Here is a 21,576-nt window from a genome sequence, read left to right on the forward strand (position 1 = left end):
CATATCCTTAAAAATAATTCAGGCAATGAAAAGTTAAGCCTTGGAGGGGAGGGACCCAACATAATTGATTTTTAAGATGTTACTGTATTGAGGACAAGTTGTTGTTGTTTAGTCGTTTAGTCGTGTCCGACTCTTCGTGACCCCGTGGACCAGAGAACGCCAGGCACTCCTGTCTTCCACTGCCTCCCGCAGTTTGGTCAAACTCATGCTGGTAGCTTCGAGAACACTGTCCCACCAACTCGTCCTGTCATCCCCTTCTCCTTGTGCCCTCCATCTTTCCCAACATCAGGGTCTTTTCCAGGGAGTCTTCTCTTCTCATGAGGTGGCCAAAGTATTGGAGCTTCAGCTTCAGGATCTGTCCTTCCAGATCAGGGCTGATTTCCTTAAGAATGGAGAGGTTTGATCTTCTTGCAGTCCATGGGACTCTCAAGAGGACAAGTAAAAAGTGTAAAATGTGCTGGTCATAAAACACTCAAGACACACCAAGCTCACTTGTCCATCACACCAGTGAATTGCCATCACCAAGATAGGATATACACACAAAAAAGTCCCTTTGACCATAACCTGATAATCTTATGTTGGTGACATTATTATAATGGTCATGAAACATAAAAATGAGAAAAGAATTACATGAAACCACTCTTAGTGCATGCTGCTTTCCATAAACGAAGCTGCAATAAATTATATGTGCTTAGCTAAGAGTAAGTACTATCGAACTCAATGGAACCTACTTCTGAGTAGGTATGCATAGGATTGCACATTTTAAATATATCCAAAGAGCTGACCTAACTATATCTTGGCATCACTTTCCCGAATCAGAAATGGCGTCCCTGCAGTCTATCATAGACTCCAGTGGACGAACAGGATACTCTCAGTCGAAGACCATCATATTCATAATGTACATATTGCAATCCAAATGATAAAGGGGAGAGTTTGTTTCCATTTGACAGAAGGTGGGTAGGGGGATAAATATCATCTGGGAAGTTAAGTACTCCAGCCCAGTACTTAAAACTACAGTCCTGTGCACACATACCCAATAACAAACCCTATTAAACATAGTAGAATTTGCTTCTGGGAATTTAAAAACTCATGTGCTGCATGTGTGCAGTCCAACTCATGCTCAACTGAGAGTAAGATCCACTGAAGGCTTATTTCTGATTAAGTGTCCTTAGGACTGACCCAAAACAAAGGTACTATGAGAGGTAGAAATCATGACTAAGAGAATGAAATCTGGAGAAACCACAATATGTCAGCAGTTTCTAACTGTTCTGGACCAAGCTTCCCACTGGCCACATCCAATGCAGAATAGATGTCATCCAGATTTAGACAACTTCTATTTTTAAAACTGTAACATTGATAAAACTGGTTGGCAGCAGTTACCCCGAAAAACACTCCTCAACCCGAATCTTTGAAGCCAGGCTTTAAAATACGTTGATTATTTTGGGAATGGTCCCTAGTTCAGATGTATTTTTGGTCTGTCAACTTAAGATGTTTTATTCCTTCCTTTCCCTCCAGCCTTTGGTACTATCTTTAAAATACTCTTGTACAAACATGATCGGATCCTGTATACAGAAAGAATATGCAGCCAGGGGGAGGGAAGACAAAGGAAGGCCTAGTGCTTGCATTCTGCAATTTGGGAAACCCAGTCACAGGCAGCAGAAATGCTTCTCAAATCAAATTACTCTGTGCTCTCTTCATATATAGACCTGCAAACAACTGCTTGCCTGTGCGGAGTTTCCAGGCAGAGTGATTGTCGTTTGTCAAATAGTTTGGAATTCGCTTGTTTGTTTGAAACAAATGCTCGGGCCTGAGATTCTAGAGTTGTAATGTTTGTCACAGACACTTCATGACGCCAAATGAGAAAGGACTGGGACTACCTGCCTCTACAGGTAACCTTAAGGCTTCAAGAGAAACCAGGAAGTTGAGGTTGAATAACAATAATAGATCTATTGGGAGCTGGATTCCATGCCCAAGAAGGTAGATTGAAATCGGCTGCACTGGAAGGAATACAGACTTTTATCTGATTGAGCTGTATGACTTAATTAGATTTCTTTTCAACTCGATACAACCATCCTAGACTTCTACGCTCAGCAGTAATTAGGAACCGGTTTTTGCATTAAAGGCTCTTGGAAGTACCACGTCGCTTGGACGAGAAAGAGGAGTCTAGCCCAGCTAATATTTCTTTAAATATAGCTATGGTTATACTTACAAGCCCATTTATGATGCGCAAGTGTGACATGCAATACACGCAACCCAGGCTTCTAGAGAATATTGTGCTTGCAGAGTACAGTAATATATTCAAATATCACAATCGGGTATGGCTTTCTCCCCTAAAGTTTTGGCAAAGGGCAGAAGCAGTCTAAATATATCCGACTTAAGGATCTGCCAGCGACATCTACTTTCATACAATTTCTTGTAGGAGATAACCATTTGCCTTTAGGCAGTGGCGTTACACTCATTTCCCCAGAATTTAGTTCAAGATGGCCTTTGAATGTTGTTCCCACGTGAACATTCACCACCGTATTAAGGTAAAGGGACCCCTGACCATTAGGTCCAGTCGTGGCCGACTCTGGGGTTGCGGCGCTCATCTCACTTTATTAGCCAAGGGAGCTGGCGTACAGCTTCTGGGTCATGTGGCCAGCATGACTAAGCTGCTTCTGGCGAACCAGAGCAGTGCACGGAAATGCTGTTTATCTTCCCGCTGGAGCGGTACCTACTTATCTACTTGCACTCTGACGTGCTTTTGAACTGCTAGGTTGGCAGGAGCAGGGACCGAGCAACAGGAGCTCACCCGTGGCAGGGATTCGAACCGCCGACCTTCTGATCGGCAAGTCCTAGGCTCTGTGGTTTAAGCCACAGCGCCACCCGCGTCCCCTCACTACCGTATAATGGCACATAAATAACTTTTGTGTCTGAATGAGCCATTGTAGCTATAGAGTCCCACTTGGTGTGCTCTGAAACATCTACATGAAGACACCGGGTTGAGGTCATTGGGTGATCTGGGCTGGGATGAGATCAGTTTGCACAACAGCTTCTACGGATGCCAATTTGTTTCTGGTGCCGGGTTTCACTGCCACTTATATGGATTGGGCCCAATAACTTTTCGCTTCTTCTGAGATCCTTCTCTCTATTATCCCATGATATGCAAGACAGTGCCTTTTTGGTTGTGTTGCCCAGAATGTAGAAAACAAAACCCCCTCCCTAGCCTGGTATTACCTGCGTTTAAGTGAGCTTTGAAAACTCTTTAAGTGGGGTATTTTTAAAGTTGGGATTTGCTGCAAAACATAGCAAATAAAAATACTTATGAAACTTAAAAGTGCATGTTCAGACTTTGGGTAACTCTACAATGGAAAACATTCTTGTCTGTCACCATGAAGGCTAGAACATATTTTCCCCCAAATGACTAAAATAATAAAAATCTGAGAAGTAGCAACAGGATGTACAAAAATACCTTGAGACCTATATGTGGTTTATCATATGCCAAATGTTGCTCAATACTTAAGCGGGGAGGGAATCTCTAGATGGTGACATGTTGTCCCTGTCGCTGAACACTTCCAGTTTCTTCCCCCACTCCCAGTTATTAATAAGCTCAGCCACACTGAGATACCATCAAGCAATCGAAGTAGCTATATCCTCAATTATCCAGTCATCCTTCTGCGATTTATTATCCTAAAGGAAAATTCTGTGTCAACAACCAAGCCAGGACAAAACTGGAAAAGCATCTCCAATAGTTTCAGCAGTTGCCATCAGTGCCAACTTTTAAATACCTGCTGAAAACTTTTTCTCTGCCAGGCCTATACAGGCCATTAAGTATACAACAGATAGTTGATCTCTGATTTTTTAAATAAATAAATGGATTTCCATTGTATGGCTTTATTTATGACTGTTGTAAACTGCTCTGACATCTTTAATGGAAAGCTGTATGCAAATACTGTTATTAATAAATCAGTAAATGGTGCATAAACCCTAGAGGTCTACATTTCACACTTCCCCCATCAATAGCCTGTTACCCCAAAATCTGATCTACACTGCAGGGTAATGATTATTTAGACCAGGCACGTCCAACTTCCAAGAGCCAAAACTGTTGAGCTTTTTGGGGGGGAGAGAGCCAGTATTGGCCAGGATCAATCAAGAACACCCCAAGATCAACCAGTAGATTGCGGGTGGCACTGTGCGTTAAACCACAGAGCCTAGGACTTGCCGATCAGAAGGTCGGCGGTTCCAATCCCCGCAATGGGGTGAGCTCCCGTTGCTCAGTCCCTGCTCCTGCCAACCTAGCAGTTTGGATTGCCGAAAATCACTCACCCACCTGACCTACACTGCCACTCACGTGTGCGTCCCAAAAATCAAACTTGCACCTGCCCCCTCGCTGGCAGAAGCCGCCAATAACCCGCCAAATTGCCGCAGCAACAGCAAATCAACACCAGCCCTTGCCACAGCCACCAACAACACGCCCGTTAGGCGCTGACAATCTCCAGGTCGCGGCAACAACCAATCAATCCCACGTCCCCCCAATGTTACTATCCATGTATAAGACGACCTCCCTTTTTTTGACATAATTTTCAAAGAAAAAAGCCTCGTCTTATACACAGAAAAGTACGGTATGTTTGCAACAGGAGCAGGAAACCTGATTTTTAAAAAGAAATGGTATTAAATTAAGAAATTTGGTATAATTTGTAAAAAAAAAAAAAACCTAATAGAAATAATTTGAAAAATAGCTTTGAAAAATAGCTTAAAGCTTTGACCAAAATGGCATCACATAGGAGGGCGGGAGGAAAGAACTGTCATATTCCGGCTTCATTTTTAAGATTATAGCTGTTGTTGTTGTTGTTGATGTTGTTTACAACGGTGCACAACTTCTCTCCGGCACGCATGAGAATAAGAATAAGCTCACTTTCGCCTGATCTATTTGGAATGTGGAATGCTACAGCAGGCAGCCTTGGCTAATTACAGCCCGTGTTAAATAGTTAAGATAAATGCAATTCTAAAGTGGTAATCCTATGCAAACTTTCGTCTGAAGCGGGTCCCAGAGAACTGAGTGGCAGTAAGGGTACACAGGATCAGGCTTCAAACGAGTCTAGGTCTAAAGTGTAAAAAAGGGATGTGCTTGTTTGAGCCGCTTGATTTAATTGTTTTTTTTTTAATCATTTAAAGTCGTAATGCGCTATATATTTTTCATAGCCTGTCAACTGCTCAGTAATAAGGGTGGTATACAAATGTTCACAAATAAACACAATATTCCCTAATAATAATGTTTGTTGCCTTCATGTATTAAACCCAAACCTGCTGGAGAGCACAATTACTTTATTAGAACCGAAACTGAAGCCTTTAGCAAAGGGGTGGGGGGAAGTAAATATGCAGTTGGATACCTTGTGCTTGAAAATTTCCAATCCACAGCTGTGCTTAATAGCAAATTAGAATAGCAGATGCTAATAAATTTCCAAACAGCTCATTAATTATTGTAGCCACCTTGGGCCATCACCAGATCCACAATTTGGCCATATGTTTTGCGGGGGGTGCGGGCTTTACACAGCGCAAACAGAAGAAGAAATCAAAGGAAAGGAAATCTAAGAGAATATGGTCTTTTCAGCGCGCCGCGTGGATGATAATATAACAGCGTGGAGGTTGGGATGAACCGCTTGTGTATACAAACTGGTGGGAGATGGAAAGACACTTGTGAATGAGCAAGTCAGCTGAGGAACAGAGTTTTCCGTTTTCCTTTTGAAATAAGGAAGGCACACAGGGATGAATCTAGAATGTATTTTTGGAATGTTTATACACATATATACAACACACACAGGCACATAACGTTTCGCAATCGGTTACCCTGAGAGAGGGATATGTCAGAAGAAACCATCTGAAGACCAAATACAGAAAGAGAACGCTTATGATAAATTGCATTAATCAGTCGTTTCAAGCAGCCCAGGAAGCAAGCCCACGGAAGAAAAAGTGGTGCTACAACAAAAACACAAACGAAAACCATTCGAAGAATTGCTTTTATGGAACAAAACAAAAAAAAATTTTTTCTTCCAGTAGCACCTTAAAGACCAACTAAGTTAGTTCTTGGTATGAGCTTTCGTGTGCATGCACACGAAAGCTCATACCAAGAACTAACTTAGTTGGTCTTTAAGGTGCTACTGGAAGAAAAAAATTTTTTTTTGTTTTGACTATGGCAGACCAACACGGCTACCTATCTGTAACTGGTTTTATGGAACAGGCACATCTGACTGTTAAAAAGTTAACTGCTGGGACAATGCTTTTTGCTCAATGGAAAGCTGCTTCCTGCGCTTCTTGGAACTGCTTGGCTTCCACTGAACACATGAGGTACCCTGTTTTCCCTCATAATGACCTCATGAAGTGGGTTAGACTGGGGTCTTCAACTGGTGGGTCATGGTGCGATCAGGTGGATCGCACCAGAAGCAAAACCACCACTCACATATATGTTAAAAGGTTAAGAAATGGGTACCCAAATGCATGCTGGGGTTAAAAGTGGGTCGTGGGTCTGAAAAGGTCGAATATACTTGGGTTAGACACTGATAGCAATTGCTCAGTAGAGCTGGGTGGTATCTGGTTTTCAACATCGTGATATATCACCAGTTAAACATAACGATATACTGATATATCACAGTCTCTGAAATAAGGATGGAGCCATGTAGAGGCATTGGCCCGGCTTCACGGTTTTTCCCGCATCATGATTTTTGCCAGCGTCTGCTCTTGTGATTCGCTGCTCCCTGCGGGAGACAGCTGAGCTGACAGAGTTAACAGAGGTGGCAGAAACCGAGAGAAGCACTGGCTGGCTTCACAGTTTTCCCCAATTGTGATTTTTGCATAGCCCGCATGCATGAAGACACATCATGATTCGCACTATACTACCAGGTCAAAAATTATGAAACCAATGTCACAATATGGACTTCAGACCAGTTTTGGACGATACAACAATATATTGCCCAACCCTGTTACTCAGTGAGCTTCCAGACAAAGAGACAAGCCAGAATACTGGCTTGCTTCTACAGCAGTGGGACTTGTGGTTGTGTGTGCAGCTCTCTCTTGCACTTACAAGCTATAGTGTTTCCTGAACAATAATCATTAAGGGGAGGGGGGTGAAGATGACTATGACCAAGGCATAGTAAGCCAATTGGCAAGGTTCTGGGAATGCCTTGGTGAAAAGAGATAGGCATGTGTGTGTCAGAAGGCTATCTTCTGTCCGCACCTGTCAAATCTGAGGTCCGGCAATGCCAAAGAGCAGCAGGTTATTCCATCATCAACAATGGAAATCTGGTCAGTTATATGATGTTGGTTCTCTTCGTTTTCATATGGCTGGGGTGGGAGGAAAACTGCAATTGCCATAACTGCGGCTGATGAAACTTCCTTAAGGGATGAAGGATCTCAGCTGTCAAAATCATTAGTTACCTACTTTGTCCAGCCATAACCAAGATATAATTCTCTTCTCGCTGCGCCTATGTTAACACCCATGTGTTGCCAGTGGGAAAGTCAGTATCCCTTTCTCGCATAATCACATTCTTCCCCCCTCCATACTCTGCCTCCCCCCAAACTTGGTGTAGAATGCTGTCTCACATACACACAAATTGTGTTCCAAGATTAATTCACTCTGACGTTCCTCTTGCCAACATATTTTTCATTTGTAGTTGCATCTCCTACACTTTAGACTCTGAGTGCTTAGGGGGACGGGGATTCACCTCGTCTATGCGTATAATTGCTACAACCCATTCTGACACCTCTTGGGATAATGCAGAGCATCAATTAAAACTACTTATATCTCCGATGCTTCATCCTGTTGAAGGCATTTGTTCCTTTGAGATGTTTCCACACTGAGATTTTTGCTGATGGCAGGAAATCAGTCAGAAGCCCATCTCTGGTGAGTCTGATTATACTGAACCTGGAAGCAAACTTTGCAGGAGACCCTACAGCAGCCTTCATCAACCTGGTGCCCTCCAGATGTTTTGAGCTACAACTCCCACCAGTCACAGCCAGCAAACATCTGGAGGGCTGATGAAGGCTGCCCTAGAGAACTCTCTTCAGCCAGTCAGCAAAACCCATGGCCGGAGCTGATGCAAGCTGGAGTCCAGAAACATCTAGAATGGATCATTAATCAGAGTTTATAGCAAGCCGGACAACCCAAGTTTGTGTGTTCTCCCTACTATAATTAAAGTTCTGTGGCCAGGTATTCCAAAAGAAGATGTTGTTTCGGCATGCCGTATACATTAAGCAAATGAAGCAGATTTACATAATTGTCTTATTTTTGCCAATTTTTACTATTTTGGGTAATTAATTGGGGAGGGGCAAAAAGGAACCGGAGCCCCACTCTCAGCACCTAGAAATCAGCAACCTCTTTAGCTTCAGAGATTCCAGCGGGCATCGCACACAATGTTTTCAAGCATATCTTTGCAGTTATTAAAAACTTGCTGGGGAAAAATATGAAACCTGAGATTCTCAGGGATCTGGATGCATCTGAACCATTGCAGATGCACTGCTCTGCTTGTATCACTCCTTTTCCATAAATATGCGGTTGCTTCTTTGAAAGAGGATATTGATTGAGGACCCGAATCTGGTCACAAGCTGGCTTAATTATCTTGAATACTGTAACTCCATAAGTGCTAACATAGAAAAGGCTGGCAGCAAAACTGCCCAACTATTATTATTATTATTATTATTATTATTATTATTATTAGTTATTATTATTATTTATTATTATTTATTATATACTGCTGTTCATCTGAATATCTCAGGGCAGTTCACAAGATTAAACATCAATTGCTCATTGGCAACCTTCATATACATGAACTGATAAAAGTCAGTGCTTTCCACTTTGCAGTCAGAAAGGAGAGATACAGGAAAGCACAGGGAAAGTCATGCAAAACCCAAAGATACTCAATTTAAAATGCCAACCAGCTCAGTGTAACTGCTCAGCAGGCTACTAAAGCAAAGCAAAGTATATCACTGCAAACACACACACACACATATGCAAACCCCAAAGGCATATTTCAAGCATCACATTGCAACAGAGCATCTTGTTCAATGCTATTGGGAACTCCTTGTTCTAAACCACCAAGGGAAAAAACCAACTGCCAAATTTCACCAGGGCAATGATGAAGAAATGTTGCAGCAGCTCAAGTCAACTCAGACACTACAAATGTGTATACATAGAGCAGAGCTTTCCAAACTGTGTGTTGCGCGACACGTCAGTGTGTTGGTGTGTCATGCGAATGCTCTTTTAAGAGGTCAGCTTGCTGGGAAATTACTGTCTCACGAAATGACGCCTGTCTAAAAAGCGTGTCGCCAACATTAAAAGTATACACATACACACACGTGTGTGTGTTTCTGTCTCAGTAGATTTTGCCCCAAAGTAGCAGGTGCTAGTTTCACTGCAATAAATCGAAGCGCTACTGTACTCTGGCTGTTTGGCAGCTCTCATACACTTCAGCGGAGCTGAGGATAACTTTCTGATGGATTGTGCCCAAAGTAAGCAAAAACTAAAAAAAGGAATGGGAGAAAAACCCAGGTCAAAAGACATCTGCATCAACATTAGCCCAATTCTCTTCAGCCGACGTTGCTGTCAATTACAAAAAAAGGGGGCAGGGGAAAGATACTCTGGGGGGGGGGGCTGTTTAACCCTGCACACCTTGTACTTACTTTCCTTTTTAATTTTCCTGAGAGCTATACAATGCATCACGCCCTTGGCAGGTTCAGAGTGCTTCGAAGGCACTGTGGGATGCTCTCAGCCCCAAAACTGGCCAGTGGCAAAGGTGCGCTGTAATGCAAATGCAGCTGTGATATACCACACATCAGTGTATTATGAATCTGTCCTCCTGGGATTTTGTTCAAGTCGGGTTTGCATTACCACAAACCTCGGTGCAGAAGAATCTAGGATGCCTACCTAACATGGGCCAAACAGACCCAGATGGTGCTACCGTGAGCTTTGCTGGGGCTATAATGAACTGCGGGGTTGAGTCACATGTCTGAAAAAGAGCAAGGAGGAAAAAGGAGAAATGGGTGATCCCATATGGAGCTACAATGGAGCTCTCTGTGTCATTATCAAGGCCATCTCTCTCAATCCATTCTTAACTGATCTTACGGCCAGCGAGACAAGCACTATTTTCTACTGAAGGAAGAACTGCGGATAGTCTTTCATTGCAGAGGTTGCTCTGCAAACGATCCAGGACCCAAAGTTAGATAGCATCATACAGGACATGGGGTGTGTGTGTGTGTGTGTGTGTGTGTCTTATGAACAATAAACAAAAAAACAGGGCCACCCATTACAACCAGAAGTGTTCTGAAGTACACTCCTATACATGTCTACTCAAAGCACAGCTGGACGGGGCTTACTCTGTAAGTAACTGTGCATCAGATTGCAGCCTAACTCAGCCCATCAAATTTTGCTGATACTTTCTAATTTAGCAAGTGGAAAGCAGAAAGTAAGCCATGCAACCACTGGTTATTGGGTTGTTCTTATTTTTGTTTTGATGGTGTATCTTGCAGTTTTATATTTTGATTTTATTCTGTGAACCACACTGGTTATAGGGTGGTAAAGGTAAAGGGACCCCTGACCATTAGGTCCAGTCGTGACCGACTCTGGGTGCTCATCTCGCTCTATGGGCCGAGGGAGCCGGTGTACAGCTTCCGGTCATGTGGCCAGCATGACTGAGGCGCTTCTGGCGAACCAGAGCAGCGCACAGAAACGCCGTTTACCTTCCCGCCGGAGTGGTACCTATTTATCTACTTGCACTTTGACATGCTTTCAAACTGCTAGGTTGGCAGGAGCAGGGACCGAGCAACGGGAGCTCACCCTGTCCCGGGGATTCGAACCGCCGACCTTCTGATCAGAAAGTCCTAGGCTCTGTGGTTTAACCCACAGCGCCACCTGTGTCCCAATAGGGTGGTATATAAATTCAATTAGAGTAATAATAATAATATTCTGGATCAGGGATGGGGAACCGAAGTAGCACTCTAGATGTTGTTGAGGTCCCATCAAGCACAGCCAGCAAAGACTGGGAGGATGGGAGCAGCTGCCCAGAAACATCTGGCGAGTTATCTCTGTGCTACAAGGTGCATCGTGAAATTCATACCTGCAGCTTCTCTTCCTGTGACACAGCCACACTAAATCAAAGCCTATGGGCTGCTTGCAGCTTCCCCCTTTTCTTCCTTCAACCCACTCCAGGGGGGCGGGGTGTAGATTTGAAATACTAATTGTTCGCAGCACTCTCTCCCATGGAAATGCAAAGAGACTGCCCAAATCCATCAGGAAAAGATGCCTGCATAACTCATTCTTGGGATTCGGAATAGTATGACAGAGCTGGAGTGAAAGCCTTGTGTGGTGTTTGCCAGTAAGTGTGTTGAAGGAAAAGGAGAGGGGAGGACAAAAAGAGATGGAAGGGTGTGGGGAGAGATTCCCCTGTGGCTGGGGAAAAATGAAATATTGGTGGAAAGAGACAGTGAGAGAAGGAAGTGTGACTTAGAAAGAGATGAGAGAGCAGTGTGGTACATGAAGTTTGGGAAGAGAAAGAGGGGAGGGAACAGAAAACAAGAGCAGAGGTAGTGGGTGCAGATTTCTAGTGGTGCAGAGAAACAGGGAGGGGGAAAGAGTCCTATGAAGTACAGATTCATGGAATTGTAGCGCTGGAAGGGACCACAAGGGTCATCTAGTGTCAAGCATCCCGAAACTCGGCCCTCCAGCCGAATTCACATCATCCCTGACCACTGGTCCTGTTAGCTAGGGATGATGGGAGTTGTAGTCCCAAAACAGCTGGAGGGCCAAGTTTGGGGATGCCTGAGTCTAGTCCAACCCTCTGCAATGCAGGAATCCTGTCCACAGCTACCTCTGGGTGGGCTTGAACCACCAACCTTCTGGTTAACAGCCCAACGTGTTGACCCATTGCACCACGGGGAAGAGGGAGGGTTAGCAGTGAAAAGAGTTCAGGAAACAGGATGCACTATGAGAGCCCCTAAGAAAATGGAGGCTAAAAGAAAAGGATAGAAACACACACAAAAATGCTCTTTCATGGTAAATATAGCCCCTTAACATTAGTAATAAATATAAGAATGGCCCCCAAAATTATCTGGGTTTTGTAGCTCAGCCATATAGTGACAGCAAGATCCTTCAAAGAGAAAAAAAAATTAACATACTGTAGAACAATTTGCATTTTTATGTTCTGCTCAGAAACAGCTTCACCATCTTGATTTAGGCAATATATTTTATTTTTTTAAAAAAGTTGTCCAGTAGCACCTTAGAGACCAACTAAGTTTGTTCTTGGTATAAGCTTTCGTGTGCGAAGAAGTATGCGTGCACATGAAAGCTTATACCAAGAACAAACTTAGTTGGTCTCTAAGGTGCTGCTGGACAATTTTTTTATTCTTTTATATATTTCGACTGCATCAGACCAACACGGCTACCTACCTGAATCTTGATTTAGGCACAATAACTATTTTTCAACTGTGGAAAGTGGAGGTGTTAATTCACTGAATAATCAATCTAAAGCTCAGTGATATATCACTGATATATCAGTGAAATTGTAATCAATGGCATTCTGGTGACACTTTGTGGAGGGCGAGGGTATTTTGGTTCAAATATGCTACTATAATAGGGAATTTTAAAAGGGAAATAATTAAACACGGCCCTCCATCTAAGCATGAGCTTGCGCTCCTACTGATGTTTTGGTTCCATGCAAATCTCTTTAAATTGAGTTAGGAGACAGGATGAGTTTATCATATAAAACATCTTGAATATATTTATTGCCTCATTCCAATAGTTCTTTTATTATGAGAGGAAAAGATTGCAAGAAGGCCTTCAGTCACTAGGCACGGCTACAGATCATGCCCTGCTCATTAACTTCCTCGTAAGGCAAAGATGATCTCAGGCAGCCTCGCCATTTATTTCCTGGAGCCAAAGATGTCTACCTAACAACTCAGCATAGCTACACCCACTGTATAAACAAGTACAAAACCCACATGAGGTTTATTGCTGCAACAAGTGGACAAGGTTTCACATGAAAATATCACAAGACAAGGCTGGCTGCAGAGCAGGGCACCATCCAAAATTTGGGTGAGGAAGCAGAACAATAGGCTATCCAGTCATAAATTACCAAGAAATAAGTTTTGCTAGAGAAGATAACAGGCAGGTTAGGAATACAAAAGGTTTATCTCAATTTTTTTATTTTAAAAAAAGCCATAACAGTCTGGGACTGCTTAAACTCAAACTGGCCTACAAAAGCGATCAGTCCTATCCTCGCTTCTTCCAATTTCGACTTAACTGCCATGAATTTAAGGACTGTCGGGAACTGTGGGAAGCCAGCCCTCCTGAAGGAAACTCGGAATTCCACAGAAACACACTGTCCAAGGTTCTCTTTCCAGTTAAATCAGTTTCAAGCTGGTTTCAATTTGCAGTGCAGATTTGACAGAACTATTTTAACCACACGCTCCCTCTGGGCAAACCCCACTGCAGCGCCCGTATGTACTGTAAACTCTGCCCGCATTATTTGTTAACTGTTATCAATATGGAGATGGACACTTTTTTACGCCGTATTTATATCTTTAATGCTGCTTTTATTGCTCTCGGTTTTTTATTTATTTAAAAGTAACGGTTTTGTTTCTAGTGGAAAACCACCCTGTGAAGTTTATTATACGGCAGCCTATAAAGGGGCCAATCAAATAAATAAAGCAAAACAACTGACTGCAAGACAGGAGATTCCGACAAACTTCAGGAAAAACTCTGACAGCAAGAGCCGTTCAACAGTGGAATGGTATCCCTCTTGAGGTTGTGGACTCTCCTTCCTTGAAGGTTTTTAAGGAGAAGTTGGATGGCCATCAGTCATGCATGCTTTAGCTGAGTTTCCTGCAACGCAGAGGGTTGGATTCGATGACCCTCAGGGTATGGCTACCATATTTTTGTCAATAAATCCTGGGTTTTGTTTTCTTTTTAAAACTGAGTAGCAACAGGACGCGGATGGCGCTGTGGGTTAAACCACAGAGCCTAGGACTTGCAGATCAGAAGGTCAGTGGTTCGAATCCCCGCGATGGGGTGAGCTCCCGTTGCTCGGTCCCTGCTCCTGCCCACCTAGCAGTTCGAAAGCACTTCAAAGTGCAAGTAGATAAATAGGTACCACTCCGGCGGGAAGGTAAACGGCGTTTCCATGCCCTGCTCCGGTTCACCAGAAGCGGCTTAGTCATGCTGGCCACATGATCCGGAAGCTGTATGCCGGCTCCCTTGGCCAATAAAGCAAGATGAGCGCCACAGAGTTGGTCACGACTGGACCTAATGGTCAGGGGTCCCTTGACCTTTACCACATTATAACCAGGATGGTTCACAGAATAAAATGAAAATATAAAACTGCAAGATACACCATCAAAACAAAAATAAGAACAATCTAATAACCAGTGGTTACATGGCTTACTTTCCACTTTCCACTTGCCAAATTAGAAAATATGGTCAGGGGTCCCTTTCTTTACCTTTTAACAACAGGGAGTCAGTAGTGGGTATGGTGAGGCAAAAGACCCTGGGCCCAAGCACACATGCATATTGCATAAAAGTGCAAAGCCCTTGTTTTGCACCCAGTGAAACATAAATGTGCAGTTTTTTTAAAAAAAACCTGGGCAACGGCACGCCGCTCGCCCGTGACTCCCAAGCCTTCCCCAATCTCCTTCCCCCTTTGTTTTGACAGATCAGGGGAGGCCCGGGAGACATGGGCGGGTGGCCATTGCCCAAGAGGGGCCAGCCTGGTAGTGCAGTTGGCTCTGGCTGGCTTCAGGAGCTGCTCACTGCTCGCTGCCGTGACACAGGAAAAATGGCGGGTGCCACGGCAGCGGGCAGCTCCTGAAGCCAGCCAGAGCCAACTGCGCTAACAGGCTGGCTCCGGGCTGCTGAGGCTGCTGCTGTCACGTTTCCCAGGGACAGATTTGCAAATCTGGGGACACTCCAGGGACGCAATTTGTCCAGGGACAAATTTGCAAATACGGGGACGTCTGGTAACTCTACCTCAGGGTCCCTTCCAACTCTACAATTCTAAGATTCTTACCTTGCAGTAAAAGCCTAACAGGAAGATGGAAGCCCTTATCCTTCTCATTTCCTTACTTGAAACTTAACAACAACCGTTGAACTCTCCCCTTTACTGTGTGAGAAAGTCTGAGATTGAGAAGAGAGAATCCTAGGGTAGGTACTTGCACTACAGTCCCAGCTATGTTTACTGGAAGTAAATCTCACTGCGTTTATAAGAGTGTACAGCCACCGTAAGCAAGCATCTAGAAAATAATTGATAATTGAGGCCACATGCTAAGAACAGACAAGTCCAACAGTCTGGGGGAGAGGCGGGGAAGGGAAAGAGGAAGGCTGGCTTCTTGCAATTGGCTACTGTAAAGCCTTTGCTCTCAGTGTAAATTGGCAATTCCCAATTGTTCCCAGGTTGGCAGAGACAGTTCTCAATTCTAGGCATCCTTCCCAGACCAGAAAGCATTTCCACAGATTCCAAATACTGGCGCAGAACACACATAGGAGGCAATGAAAGTACACCTTGATAGCAACAAAGCCATTATTTTTGCCCCCACGAGTCAGAAATATAACAGGCAAACTTGAGAAACGGAGGAAGGGAGGGAAAGGCAGTGTGTTCTGATCAATTTCTTTTTAGAATTTGCCTTCATTTCACCCCAAATACTATTCAGCAAATTTCATACACACACACACACACACACAGACACACACAATTTGGGCAGAAATCTTTGGGAGGCAATTTTCAAACAGCCCTTGCTATTTACCAAGGGGTGTTAGGTGATCACTGGCCGTTTGGTTAGGCTGCTGAAGCCACAGATCACAATAAGCAGGACTGCAAAGATAAAAGTCGCAGAAGCAAACACAGAAAACATAGGAAGTAAAAAAGAAAAGGTGTGAAACCTATTTTGAGCACCACTGCCACGCTGGAATTCAAAGTATTTAGACCTGAAGCTATTTCTTAGAAGTGAATAAATGATACTCGTGTCCTGGAATTTTAATGCAAATAGATCAAGTCTGTGTACTGATTTGAAGAAAGAGGTGTTCCAGGAAACATTGGGGTTCTGAGCCTAAGTTCTACGTGGGGCTACCTTTGAAGGTGTCCCAGAAACTGCAGAACTGCAGAAATCCAGAATGCGACAGCAAGACTGGTGACTGGGAGTGGCCGTCGGGACCGTATAACACCGGTCCTGAGAGATCTGCATTGGCTCCCAGTACGTTTCCGAGCACAATTCAAAGTGTTGGTGCTGACCTTTAAAGCCCTAAACGGCCTCGGTCCTGTATACCTGAAGGAGTGTCTCCACCCCCATCGTTCAGCCCGGAAACTGAGATCCAGCGCTGAGGGCCTTCTGGCGGTTCCCTCATTGCGAGAAGTGAGGTTACAGGGAACCAGACATATGGGCCTTCTCGGTAGTGGCGCCCACCCTGTGGAACACCCTCCCTTCAGATGTGAAGGAAATAAGCAGCTATCTTATCTTTAAAAGACATCTGAAGACAGCCCTATTTAGGGAAGTTTTTAATGTTTAATGCTGTATTGTTTTTAACACTTGATTGGAAGCCGCCCAGAGTGGCTGGGGAAACTCAGCCAGATGGGCGGGGTATAAATAATAAATTATTATTATTATTATTATTATTATTATTATTATTATTATTATTATTATTATTATTTCCATCCCCACCAAGGTGCATCTGCATGTTCACTATACAGCTTTTGGCAAATACTGAAGACACAACTCTTTATCCTGGCCTTTGACACTTGAGATTTGTGTTTTCAGGACACATTCCATCCCTGCGACTGAAACTTGTCTTAACTGTTTTTAATTCTGAACCTGCTAGCAAAGGTTGGGTACTCAATTTAATAGCAGCAATGTCAAAATGAGCAAAGTTGTGGCCCATCCAAACAAACTACATCCTAGTCAAGTCCTCAAGAGCTCCTATGTTTTGTGGCTGCCATCAGGTAGCAAAACAAAAGATTTAACTGAATCCCCGGTAGGCAGGTAGCCATGCCTGTAAGGTGACAAGTTGTGCAAGGCTGCTTGGCCCCTGTACAAGTGACGCACTATTGTGCAAGCAATCAAAATGGGGAAGGGAACAAGCCACTTCTTTTCCTATTGGTGTAGACTCCCAGACTTTTGCTTTGCCTGCATGTTATAGGGGTTCCTGAGTGCAGTGCCTCTTTCCACCTTGGAGACTATGGCAGAACCAAGAAGAACTCTTATAATATCACCATGAACTGAATGAGTGTGAGCCTTTGGCCGGGAGGTGGGAGGAAAAATGGCATTACTCCTGTTCTTACAATACATGGAAAGAAGACAGCAATAAGCTACGACGTGTCCTTCTGAATAACCTCTGCAGTAGCTAATGCTGTTTGCTTAGGACTGTCAAGAGTGTAGCCTTATTTGGATAGAAGGGAGCATTCCTATTTGCAATAACTCAAGTCCTGCAGTTTGGGCCTGATATTAACTAAATGCTTCAAGAAAGGAGGAAAAACAGCACACCGGGAGAACTTGGGTAGAATCACTGAGCTGCTAAGCAGGCAGAATTCAAAACCAAGACATACTTTTTTAAAGTCTCTGTGAGTCTGAAGGCAGCCAAACAAGAGCTAGCACTTGCACCTTGGTTGTTATCAGAGCATGTGAAGTGTGAAAGGAACAAACAAATCAGCTGGTCCATCTCCAAACCTTGCATTTCTTGCCCAAACTTTGCAGTCAAATCATTAAGATTTTGCAAAAGGTTGGCTTCTGCAAGTCTCAGTGTTGCAGATGCTCAGTGTTGCAGACAGGGGTGTGTCTGCATATCTGAAAGTGCAGTTTCATCTTTCAGTACTGCAATTATTTAACAATGAGGGCAGATTCCCCTTATTTCAGATGAGATCAGGTTCCTCTAAAACAGCCTCCAACAACCTTGGGTCCCCAGATGCTGTTAAACTACGGCCTTTATCATACCCAGCCAATGGCCAAATGTGATGAGGAGTTAGAGTCCAACATGGCAGCTCTGAAGAGAGAGAGCAAGTTAGAGATCTGCTCTTCGGGCTTGGGCTCAGAAGCTACACATCAAGAGCATCTGTCCTGAAAGTTGCCCTACATCCTAGTACAGCCATACCTCATGTTACGTCCGCTTCATGTTACGTTCTTTCAGGTTACGTCCCGCGGCGACCCGGGAGTACCGGAAAGGGTTACTTCCAGGTTTCGCCGCTTGCGCATGCGCGAAATGACGTCATGCGCATGCGCAGAAGCGGCAAATCGCAACCCGCACGTACGCAGATGCGCCACTGCAGGTTGCACTCTTTTCATGTTGCGAACGGGCCTCTGGAACGGATCCCGTCCACAACCAGAGGTACCACTGTAGAGTCCTTCCCCAGCTCTCTGATATGGTTTGACTGGACTGCACACAGAATTGATCCAATTTATTGTACCTTAGAAGTTTGCAGGACTGATTTACCTCTTGCCGTATGCAATGGGCTCTGCTACGTACCTGTAACCTATCCCAAAAACTTAAGGTAAGACTGTAGAAGCGGTTGGGGAAATAAATGGTTCAGCTTTCTGTCATGCCTTTGAAGAAAGGGCACACCTAATAAATCCAAGAGTCACCAATACACGGCTCAGGAGATTTTAGGAAAGAGAGAAGCTAAAGGAAACTGAGAGGCTGCGTCCCAGGGAGGCTGAATAAGAGGGAGATTATATCTGAAGGGACCTGCCTGGTCAGGGAACAGGGCATGCAAAACAGAAAGATACAAGGAACTGGAGCAAAGAATGTGCAGAATCAAGATCACACATACAAGGCAGGAAACAGAAGAAATACACAAGGACTGCATATACAGTGGTACCTTGGGTTACATACGCTTCAGGTTACATACGCTTCATGTTACAGACTCCGCTAACCCAGAAATATTGCTTCAGGTTAATAACTTTGCTTCAGGATGAGAACAGAAATTGTGCTCTGGTGGCACGACAGCAGCAGGAGGCCCCATTAGCTAAAGTGGTGGTTCAGGTTAAGAACAGTTTCAGGTTAAGTACGGACCTCCGGAACGAATTAAGTACTTAACCCGAGGTACCACTGTATATATGGAGAAGGATGTACTATAATATGTTTAGTGAACCAGCCACCCAGAGTGGATTCAGGCATTAATTTCATTAGTATGATTCCTTGATGTGTCAGAGTATAGACGGGTCATTAGGTTTGTATGTTTTTCAAACCACCTTAGCCCTCCATATATTTTTAGTTCTTGCCAGTTTTACTGACCTGCAAATTAAAAAGTGTCTCCCCGATGTAACACCTGCAATGGTACCTTGAAAATAAACCCCGAAACATGTGCATTCGCCTGCTTGCTTATACATATCTGTCATTTGCTTGACAAAAAGGTGGGGTCGTTTTCTCTTTTATGCCATAAATATCTCTGCCAGATCACCTCAAGATTTATTTATTTTTTACTTACTATGGTGACCAGGCAAGTGGCTTCTTACCACTCTGTTATGATATATCTAAATTGGCAAGCGGCATGGTTTTCACCTGAAACACATTTCATGGGGTAGTTTCATTGACTTGAAAGCAGAAAATGAATGTTGCCTTCTAGGGCAGGTGCAGACTATAAAATTGCGTAAGTGACCAAACCAATCAGGCTTCGGAAAAAGTTCAGTGATTAGGACTGTGTGTTGCTTAAGTAAGATTCTATTAATCAGAAATCTAATAGGGTCTTTTAATTAAGACACATTTGCAAAATGTTCCAGTAGTTAGCTCCTTGTTGTTTTGGACTTTTACACACACACACACACACACACACACACACACAAAATAAATAAATCTATTTTAAATTTTGTCTGCTCCTTGCTTCCAATGATCAGCTCCAAGTTTTTACATCATGAACAAGTCCTTCTATATTTCTATCTAGATCTGCTTACATCTGGTTCACAGTACTAAATACCTCCTTCTTACAGCAACCCAGTAGGGTTGCCATATTTCAAAAAGTGAAAATCAGGTCACAAACATTGTTGAGGGGGAGGAGGCAAAGTTGTGGAGCTTTTTTTGTTTTTAGTTTTTGAGTAATTTCAGGAAATTTGCCAAAATCTACACTTCTAACATGGGTTGCCATTTCCCGGACATTCCAGCGATTTCTGCCCGGACGCAATTTGTGACGGCAAAGTCCAGGAAATTCTGGACGTATAGCAACCCTACAGCCCAGTAAACCCAAGTCTGTATTATCCCAATATATTCCTAAGACGTATTTAGACTCACTGAAAGCATTAGTATGGCAATACTTTCATATGCGCCTTTCCCAATAAGGTCGTCCGTGGGGACCTCCAGAATTCATTCATTTTTTTTCATAGAATTATTGAGTTGGAAGAGACCCCAAGGGTCATCTAGTCCAACCCTCTGCAATACAGGAATCTCAACTCAAACATCCAAGGCAGATGGCCATTCAGCTGAGCCCCAGAGCACCTTCACGGGTTGGGCCCGGCTTTGGGGCTAAAACTAAAGAGAGGCTTCTGGACCAGCCCCCATGCCCCCACAGAATTCCATCCATTATATTTTATCTACACAATCAAAATGAATTTCAGGAACCAAAAAGTCCTATTGAAAAAATATGGCTTTTGAGATGTCTGGCCCCCAAAATGGCAACTAGGCATTCCGTTTTGGCCACCGCAACCCTAGTTTAATATTTTCCTTTGGATTGTAACCCAGATTTTCTCCAGAGCTTATAAAGCTGATAACTTGCTTCTGTTCTATACAAAACAGCTACAGATAAAAAGAGCTGCATTTTCCCTTCTAAGAACAACAAACTTCTGGTTACGCCTCCTCCATCACTGCAAAACCTTGTTCCATATTTGCAACTATTTATACCACACCTCTCATCATCAGAAAAAGAAGTGGGGGGGGGGGGACTAAAACTCCAGAGCCTTGACACTTTGGGTTAGGTTGGAAAAGAAATCTGATAATAAATGAGGGCAGAGTAAAATCGTCTTTGAAAGCAGCACAAAAGAAGATCTGAGAGATGTAAAAGTTAAAAAGTATAGAGAATAGAGAGCAATGAAGAGATGCTGATTTGTAGGAAAATGCAAATCCTAGGAGACCATCACAGAATCTACAGACTGTAAATTTTAAACCAAACACATGCATACTTTTTCACACAATTCACAAGACAATTAACCTGTGCATATAATTGCAATGGGAAACTGTGAATGTGAACAGAAGAGATGGTAAAGAGGTTCCTAAGGTGACTATCAGCCAGAATGCTCAGGGACCACCATCTCATTATTTAGGTGTTCCCAGCCATGTATTATCAAATAAATGAAGAAGAATTAAAAAAAAGACACTTCCATATTTGTCACCCATTTTTCTCAGATCACGATCAAGTTGCAAGAAGGGAGATTCCGACCAAACGTCAGGAAGAGCTTTCAGACAGTCAAGAGCTGGTTCGACAGTGGAAAGGTCTCCCTCAGGATGGGCTCTCCTTCAGTGGAGGTTTTTAAGTAGAGGTTAAATCCATGCCCATCTGTCATGGATGCTTTAAGTTCAAATTCCTGCACTGCAGAAGGCTAGACTCGACCCTCAGGGTCCCTTCCAACTCTATAATTCTATGATAATGA

General features: G+C 43.5%; 1 protein-coding gene across 10 annotated transcripts in view; it reads right to left on the reverse strand.

Moving 5' to 3' along the window:
- ZNF462 (zinc finger protein 462) overlaps positions 1–21,576 on the reverse strand; it is a 148,515-nt gene that overhangs the window by 95,605 nt on the left and 31,334 nt on the right. The gene's annotated exons all lie outside the window — the stretch shown is intronic.

The sequence above is a fragment of the Podarcis filfolensis genome, assembly GCF_964270895.1.
Source record: "Podarcis filfolensis genome assembly, chromosome: 17".
NCBI lineage: Eukaryota > Metazoa > Chordata > Lepidosauria > Squamata > Lacertidae > Podarcis > Podarcis filfolensis.